This window comes from Silene latifolia, chromosome 1 (genome assembly GCF_048544455.1).
Source record: "Silene latifolia isolate original U9 population chromosome 1, ASM4854445v1, whole genome shotgun sequence".
NCBI classification, from domain to species: domain Eukaryota; kingdom Viridiplantae; phylum Streptophyta; class Magnoliopsida; order Caryophyllales; family Caryophyllaceae; genus Silene; species Silene latifolia.
This window is the reverse complement of record NC_133526.1, coordinates 133,776,293-133,785,616: the sequence shown is the minus strand read 5'-3', so window position 1 is coordinate 133,785,616 and position 9,324 is coordinate 133,776,293. Positions and strand designations below refer to the sequence as shown.

The window sequence follows — 9,324 nt, the reverse complement described above, 5'->3', positions numbered from 1 at the left end:
CCTCTTCATCAATCATTTACACCACCATATTTTAACTCGCATATTCGCCATTCAATTTCAAAATCGCAAACCCTAATTCGTCATTACAAATTCACAACCTTGTTAATTTCTCACAGCATACAAGAAGTTAACAATATTAAAAAAAAATTGGAAAAAAAAACACAAGATGAAGTAGTACTGGGTTCATGAAACAAGTAAAGAGATCTAAATAAAAACCTTGCTAAAATTATTAAATTAGGTGAAACAAGAAAACTAAAACTCTTGTCATCTCTAATATCCAAAAGCTGAGCACTTGAATCATCCTTCAACTTCGTAAAGGAATCAAGGGCAGATATGAACTTGTACTTAATCAGGTATTTTTGCAATAAGGGAAGACCAATTAAAATGGGTCTTCAATTTCGGACCCTAAAGAGGGTAAATTCGAAGAAGACCGAAATCCCCATTAAAATAGGGAAAGAAATGTGGAGTTTTCGAGAAGCTACATAATGTACAAATGAAGAAATTTGATTATTGATATCGAGATTAATTTGAAGATGTAGAAAGTGAGATTTGAATGGGAATTTGATGAGATTTATTGTTTTAATCTGATTTTTGACGAATGTTTGAATTGAATATGATGGTGATTTGAAGTTAGGCGAGGAAGGTTAGGTTGCTGGTGGTGGCGGAGTGCAACCAAGGATAAAACTCAGGTTAGTTTGGTGGTGACAGAGTGAGGAAGGGGCGTTGGTGGTTGCGCGCAGTCCGGTTGCAGAGAGGAAGGACGGAGATAGTGTGACGGTGGTTTTAGTGTTTGTGGTTGGTGATGGGGAAGTCAGTAGGTGGAGGGGATGACTTCAAAAGATGAAGCCTTGAAGGTTATCACAGATTCACAAGTTTAACGATTTTAGACCTTTTTTTTTAAGTATAACTTTGAACAATAGGTATCCGGTTACTTGTAGCATTGTGAGAAAAATGAGGGTATAGTTCAGATTATTCTCGGTTAAACCATAGGTCGGATTAATATGAGAACACGAGGTATAGATTGGATTATTCTTATGAAATAACCCAAATAACCCTAATAATAATAATAATAATAATAATAATAATAATAATAATAATAATAATAATAATAATAATAATAATAATAATAATAATAATAACAACAATAATAATAATAATAATAATAATAATAATAATAATAATAATAATAATAATAATAATAATAATAATAATAATAATAATAATAATAATAATAATAATAATAATAATAATAATAATAATAATAATAATAATAATAATAATAATAATAATAATAATAATAATAATAATAATAATAATAATAATAATAATAAAACTATCGGCCAGCCGCCGCAAGCAGTAGGTCCTCAACAACCTATCGGCTCTTCAGGGACACCAAGTACTACTGTTGTACCACCTGCTTCCTCATCTTCTTCGGAAGATTCTGGAATCCCGTCTTCACCGATTAATCCGATTGGGGATAATACATTGCCTCAGAATAAGGAGACTACGATTCCTAGTAAGGAGGTTCCTAAGAAGAAGAATGTTAATCCTAGTAATATTGGGGATAATACGTTGCCTCAGTATCAGTTGTTGTTGTTGTTGTTGTTGTTGTTGTTGTTGTTGTTGTTGTTGTTGTTGTTGTTGTTGTTGTTGTTATTATTATTATTATTATTATAAGAAAAATAACATAAGTAATAATAATATTAATCCTAGTAATTATACTAATTTGAGTTATTATCTAGGTAGCCACCACGAACCACTATTCACCATCAAACTAATTAGATGAAATAATGGAGCACCAATTTGCTATATTATTGTCCAAAGTCTAGTCGTGTATCATCCTAATTTGAATGATTAGGTAGCCAGTACGAACCATCAACAATCCTAATTTAATTAATTAAATAAATTTTTCATCCTGAACAAAAAAAATAAAATTGGATTTATTAGTTAAAACTCAACAAATAATATTAATAAATGATAAATAAGTAAATTAATTTATTAATTGGGAAATTAGAATCCATCTTTTGTGTTTTATGTCATTTTAGCAATTAAATTAAGTTTTAGGAAAAATATTAATTTAAGAGTTCATTTGGTTCAGTTTTGGGTGAAAATGGTACAAAATAGAACGTTTATGGAAAAAATGTATGTGAATGAGTAAAGTTAGTATATGAGAAAAAAATTAGGTATTAATAATAGTAATATTAAAATTAACATTAATAATGTTATTAATAATATTATTATTAATTAATATTCATATTCATATTAATATTAATATTAGTAATAGTAATAATTATATTAATATCAATATTATTGATTTTAATAACCATAATATTCCTTATAATAACAATAATGAGGATGATTAATTAATTAATTAATAATAATAATAATAATAATAATAATAATAATAATTATTATTATTATTATTATAATAATAATAAAACTATCGGCCAGCCGCCGCAAGCACTAGGTCCTCAACAACCTATCGGCTCTTCAGGGACACCAAGTATTACTGTTGTACCACCTGCTTCCTCATCTTCTTCGGAAGATTCTGGAATCCCGTTTGCACCGATTAATCCGATTGGGGATAATACATTGCCTCAGAATAAAGAGACTACGATTCCTAGTAAGGAGGTTCCTAAGAAGAAGAATATTAATCCTAGTAATATTGGGGATAATACGTTGCCTCGGAATCAATTGTTGTTGTTGTTGTTGTTGTTGTTGTTGTTGTTGTTGTTGTTGTTGTTGTTGTTGTTGTTGTTGTTGTTGTTGTTGTTGTTGTTGTTGTTGTTGTTGTTGTTGTTGTTGTTGTTGTTGTTGTTGTTGTTGTTGTTGTTGTTGTTGTTGTTGTTGTTGTTGTTGTTGTTGTTGTTGTTGTTGTTGTTGTTGTTGTTGTTGTTGTTGTTGTTGTTATTATAATAATATTAATAACAATAATAATAATAATAATAATAATAATAATAATAATAATAACAATACTACTACTACTACTACTACTACTACTACTAATAATAATAATAATAATAATAATAATAATAATAATAATAATAATAATAATAATAATAATAATACTACTAATAATACTACTAAGAAGAAGAAGAAGAAGAAGAAGAAGAAGAAGAATAAATATTTATAATATTAATAAAAACTATTAAGTTTAAGATGAGCAAAATTGAAATGGGCTGAATTTAACGGAGCTGAACTACTGAGCTGAGCTGAGCTGAACTTGTAATACTCCGTATTTTTAATTAATAATAATTAATAGTTTATATTTATAAGATGTGAATAAATAAAAAGTTGTCGTCGATAAAAGAAAAGGAAAAACAAATTAAACAAATAAGACGGACTTGGGTGATGGACCGTGAATGGACACGGCTGGGTTGAACCGTGTATATGGGGGAGGTGGCATGTGGTTTGGGTGTTATCTATGCACTAGATATTTTCATTAGTTTAATATTAAAATCACCTTCCTAGAATCTTCCATCACCATCTACCAATTAATATAAATTCCTACCCTATGCCTTACCATCATATTTATTCTACTTCAAAAACTCATACATAATTGTGAGGAGAGCTTTTGTGAGACAACCCTAAGGAGGATTTTTCATCTCGCGCAATTTATTTGGGGTAAGTTATTTTATCGTCTCACATCAATTATTTACGTTGACCTTGACCCGTAACTTTGAGTCGTTGACCACCGTGACCGTGGAGGAGGACGTTGACCGGCGAGTTTGACCACCGTTGGGTCAACCGTGACATGGGGGTGTGTTTGTGATGATTTCTGCGGGTTTGTTTTGGGTAGTTTACATCTTAAATACGTTAATAAGATTAGTTAATAATTATACATAATTGAATTGTTTGTTTAGGTGATGATTTTGTGGAAGAGGCTTTTTGATTACTTGATTGTTTGAGAATATTTTTGCCAAAGGTAGGTTAACTACTCAACTATATTGTTTAGTAATTGATGATGGTTAAAGAGGGATTGTTTGTAATTGTTGTCTTGAGCACATCGTCGTAATTGTTGTATTAAGCATGTTGGTATAATTATTCCCTTGCGTATCTCATAATCACGTTATTATCATTATTGGTTGATTGTCTATTGTTGGTTGGTTTTGTGAAAGAGGATTGGCAGTGCTATTGAGATTATTTGGTCGGTCAGGCATGGGGATGTGGAAGAGCCGTGGTCCTGTACGGTTTTGGTCGGCCAGGCACGGCGGTGTTCGGAGGTTGCTGTGGACCTGAGCAGTACACCGTGTGGTGTCAGTTGTGTGGTGATTGGTTGTGGTGTGTGATGAGGCACACGGTTGAACCGTGTGTGACGGTCTTGGTTTGAGCTTCTTGACTGTATCATATTGCAGGTTACTGTATTACTATTGTTGTTTAGTTATCCTACTCAACCTCGTGGTTGACTGTGTATTCGTGAACACCTATGATGAACCAAATATTGGGGAGCAGATTGATTTCAGGTTAGTTTGTGAGAAGTGCTGGATGCTTAAAGGGGGAGCTTGGGACGAGATTGTCACTTGAGTTTAGAGATCACTTTAATTCATTCAGACACTAGTTATTTTATTTCCGCTGCAGTTGTTTTAAACGTACCTTGTAATATTTAATCATCTCGTTGGAATTTTGTAATAAAATCTTTTGAGACACTTTAATTTATATCGTCTTAAAGTACTTTAGTAATTGTTTGGCTTTTATATATACTATCTCAGGCAAATGAGATGGTAACACCTTTATTTATTTGGGAATGTCTTGCTAAAGACTCTTAAATAAATGGGAGTGTTACAAAGTGGTGTCAGAGAGAACGTTCCTAAGGCCTAAACAAATGAATTTAATGAACTTAGGACGAGTCTAATAAAATGAACCCGGGGTAGAAACTGTTTAGGAGCCCTCTTCTAGGTTTGGGAGACGTCCTTGATCTAGTCCTTTTCAGTTTTGAGCCGGTCACCTCAAGGAAGGTTAACGAGAGAGAAGGGTAGTTAGCGTGGATGCTTTACCATAAGGGTCTAACTGTGTCCTAAAGTTGTGAAGGGCGCTAAATTTAATTACAGGATGAGAACAAAAAGGTAAGAAATTTTGAGATGGAAGAAGGGTAATAGGCGTGTGGCCTAAGAGGCGGCAATACAGTGATTGAAAATTGTTTTTGAGCTTGTCTTAACTCGTAGAATGATTACGCATGAAATTTTTTTTGGCAAATCATAAATGGCATGAGATGGAGAAATATAAATCATGAATTGTTGCATCTTTATATGAATTGGTTGCATATATATGAATTACATGTTTAGTAAAATTTCATGTCTAGAGATATGCGGTATATGTTGCCCTGAACCTTTAAGCATAGAATTATGAGATTGCATAAATTAAAGACTAAACATGTTTCAAGAATAAATAATTTGGGAAAAAAGGGAGAGGAAGGCCGTGAGGGGCCGTGGTGTCGGGTGTCACAGTGGTTGGTCGGGCAAGGCCAGCTCAACCAATCACACATTCTTTTGTATGCAGGAATTTTATCTTCTACTTTATGCCACAAACTTCTTTAGAACGGAAACTTATGTTTCTTCTTAATTCTTATTAGAACCCAAATGACACCAAAGAGAGCTACATCCACAGCTATGTCACAGGAAGAGATTGATAGGCTTATTGTAACCAATGATGCTTTGACTGCTGCGTTGAAATCAAAGACTACAACGATGGATCCTGCTAAGATGAGTGCTGCCATTGCCCTTCATAATCCGATGGAGTACGATGGACTAGGCGAACCGTCATTGTTGGGAGATTGGTGTAGGGGGTTTGACAATCTCTTTGAACTGTTGAACTGCCCTGAGGAGATGTAAGTGGATCAGGCTGCTCACTACTTGAAAGAAAAGGCGAGGTTGTGGTGGAATCGTAGTAAAGCAGTGAGAAGGGAAGCTTGGAGGGAGAGTGATGAACCTTTTGTCTCATGGAAGGTCTTTAAGGATACCTTGAGGGGCACGTTTATACCAAAACATGTTAGGAGTAGAATGAGGTCAGAGTTTGATGCATTTAAGATGACATAGGAGATGACTATAAAAGACTATCATAACAGATTCTTTGTGAAAAGTATTTTAGCTAAAGACAAACAAATGATTGAGACAAAGGAAGTACAACATTGATAGTTGCAATTGTAATTTGGTAGTTTTTAAAAAAACTTTTAAAATTTTTAATGTTGTTTAGGATTTTTATTATGTGACCGAGTTTTATTCAGGGTCTTAAAACAGGCGTCAGAGGTCTATAATGCAAATTCTCATTTGTGACGGACTCTTTTTCGTCACAAATAGTGATGGACTTAAATGTGACTATTTTAATGAGAAAATGTGATCATTATTTAATAGGTAACATTTTATGAATGATTACTTTTTATCTTAAAATGATCAAATTTAAAACCGTCACAATTTATAACTGTTATAAGAGAGATCAACTAGGCTAAAATGCCACGGCTAAGTGTAGATTCTAAAGGAAATCCTTTGAGGTAGGGCACATAGGTTCGTATTGTCCGTACCTCCGACAATTTGTTTCTTGTCATTGTTGGGTTAGTTTGTAGTCAAATGTTAGTAAAGGGGAGGTTCATGTCGAATATTGAGGAGGTACCGTGCATTTCGGTGGAACGAAATTTAGCAATTAATATGTGATGTACCTTGAAATAACTTCTTAGTGTACAAAATTCAAAGCACCTTATATTTATCTTTATCTTCCTCACAAATTTCATGCCCATACACACACACATGTGCAATGTCACATATAACGTTGTTTGGAGCCGCATTCTTTCAAGCTCTTAACTCTTGATAATACATGCATGTGCTGTTACACTTCTTAGGGTCCACATATGTATTATGATGTACTTAGTTTTAAAATACCTCGCAAGTGAACGAGAGTCATTACACTACGTGAGGATCGAACTACAAGGAGGAATAAGTACTAGCTGGTTTAACTTAATGCTTAACTAAATCGATCTAAATTAAAGTTGGTTTGTCTAACGATCTAAGTTAACTGAAATGAGATGCAAACTAGATTAAATGTAAACAATTGAAATGACTATGGTTGTAATTCAATTATAAAAGAGCCTAGGACTCGATCTCTCCACCGGTAATTGCATCTACTATCATAATCCCTGTTAATTAGTCATTAAGGTGAGATGTAAAAGGGCAAAACTTCTCTAATTCGACAAATGCCTTCCTCTCGAATTTGTGCTTGGACACTAGCTACCCCGACTCACCCCCTCTCGAGTTTATAAGTCGAATTTCCTAATTCAATACCCAAATACCCGAAAACACACGTTTTCCCAAGGTACCCAAGTATTGGTCAAGGTTATTAAGCCCACGTTGGTTTCCAAGTCATCTCACTCCCTCTCTCGAGGGTCGATTTCCATCTTAAGATTGAAGGCACCTTCCCTTGGTTCTCCCTGTCGGGTTCAACCTAGGTCGACAACTACACCAAACTGAGGTAAGCCGGCTCCCAATCTAATCGGTTCTCACCAATGGTCAAGGGTCAAGAGTCAACATTAATCACAAATAGGTCTCAATAACAAGTTAAATCCTCCAATCAACCCTAACCAACTCCCCAAGAACTAACCAAAATGAGATTTAATCAAGTAAATTGTTCATGTTGGAGATTTATCGAATACCAGTTAAAAGACTAATCACTAATCATGGTGGTTATGCAAGCAATATAAAAAAAATGGAATCTTGGTTGCTTAATATGGTAATGGTTGGATTTTTAACTAATAAAATGCAATTACTAAAATTATGAAGGAGATTACTAATTAAACTAAGATTGGACAAGTAAATTACAAATTCAAACTTTAGAGGAAATAAAACTTGCAAGTAAAGAAACCTAAAGAGAATAAGAGAACAAAATATTACAAATTAGGAAGAAGAAATAAGAACAAACAAAGATAAATACACGCAGTGCCCTTGAAGTTTCGAAGTTTGCCCGAAATACCCAATTTTATTATTCCGGAAAACATTAAGAGGCTATAACTTGTGTCCACGAGTTCTGAAAGTGATAATGTTTTTTCAAATCGATTATCTTTCCGAAAACTACGATTTGAAAAAAAAAATTATCGTATTTGGATCCCGTGGCTAGGAATTTTTGTACGTCAACGTTTTTTTACCGAACAAACTTTGAGAGACCATATCTCTTGGTAACGAATTCCAAGGCCCTGTTCTTTTGGACTTAATTTGATTCTAATCGATTCAATTGATTCGATTCGGCTCCATTGATTGATTGATTGATTGATTGAGATCGATTCGATTCGATTCGATTGAGTTTTATTTCAACATTACTATTATTATTCTTATTGATACTTATTATTATTTTTATATTAATGTATTTACTATTGTTGTTATTATTATTATTATTATTATTATTATTATTATATTATTTTTATATTTATTATATTACTATTATATTTATTAATAATTATTTCGTATGTTTATATTATTATATTTATATTTAATACATTTATTATTATTATTATTATTATTATTATTATTATTATTATTATTTTATTAATATATTTATTATTATTAATATTATTCATAACATATTTATTATTATTATTATATTTAATATTATTACATTAATAAGTTATTATATTATATTTATTATTTTATTAATATACGCATTATTAATATTATTAATCAGATATTTATTATTATTATTATTATTATTATTATATTTAATATTATTATGTTAATAATTTATTATATTAGACCTATTATTATTATTATTATATTATTTATTTTTTAGTTATTATTATTATTATTAATATATTATATTATTATTAATAATGTTATCATTTAGATTACTAATATATTCTTATTATTATTACTTTATTTATTATTATATTAATATTTTATTTTTTATATATCTTATTAGATTATTATTATTAGATTATATTAATATATTATTATTATTAATGAATAATATTATAACAATATTTATTATTATTATTGGTATTATTTTTATTATAATATTTATATTTATTATTATTATTATTATTATTATTATTATTATTATTATTATTATTATTATTAATATAATCTTTTAATTATTATTTTGATTCGATTGAGATCGATTCGATTCGATTCAGCTCCATTAAGTTGAGTTTAGTTTGATTCGGACTATTTGGTCAAAAAAGAAGAGCCCAAACTTAACAATTTTTTTTTCAAGTCGTAGTTCTCGAAAAGATAATCAATTTGAAAAAAAAAATTCGTCACTTTCTGAGCTTGTACACAAGAGTTATAGCTTCTTAAAGTTTTCCGAATAAAAAAATTGGGTATTTCGGGCAAAACATCAAAGTTCAAGGGC

The 9,324-nt window shown here is 31.1% G+C and overlaps 1 long non-coding RNA gene across 1 annotated transcript; it reads left to right on the top strand.

Annotated features, from left to right (window-relative positions):
• The first annotated feature begins 3,548 nt into the window (after positions 1–3,548).
• Positions 3,549–6,204, top strand: LOC141604349 (uncharacterized). Its single transcript, XR_012526104.1, has 3 exons — positions 3,549–3,624; positions 3,864–3,925; positions 5,570–6,204. It is a non-coding gene; the product is annotated as an uncharacterized LOC141604349 (long non-coding RNA).
• The last annotated feature ends 3,120 nt before the right edge of the window (positions 6,205–9,324 follow it).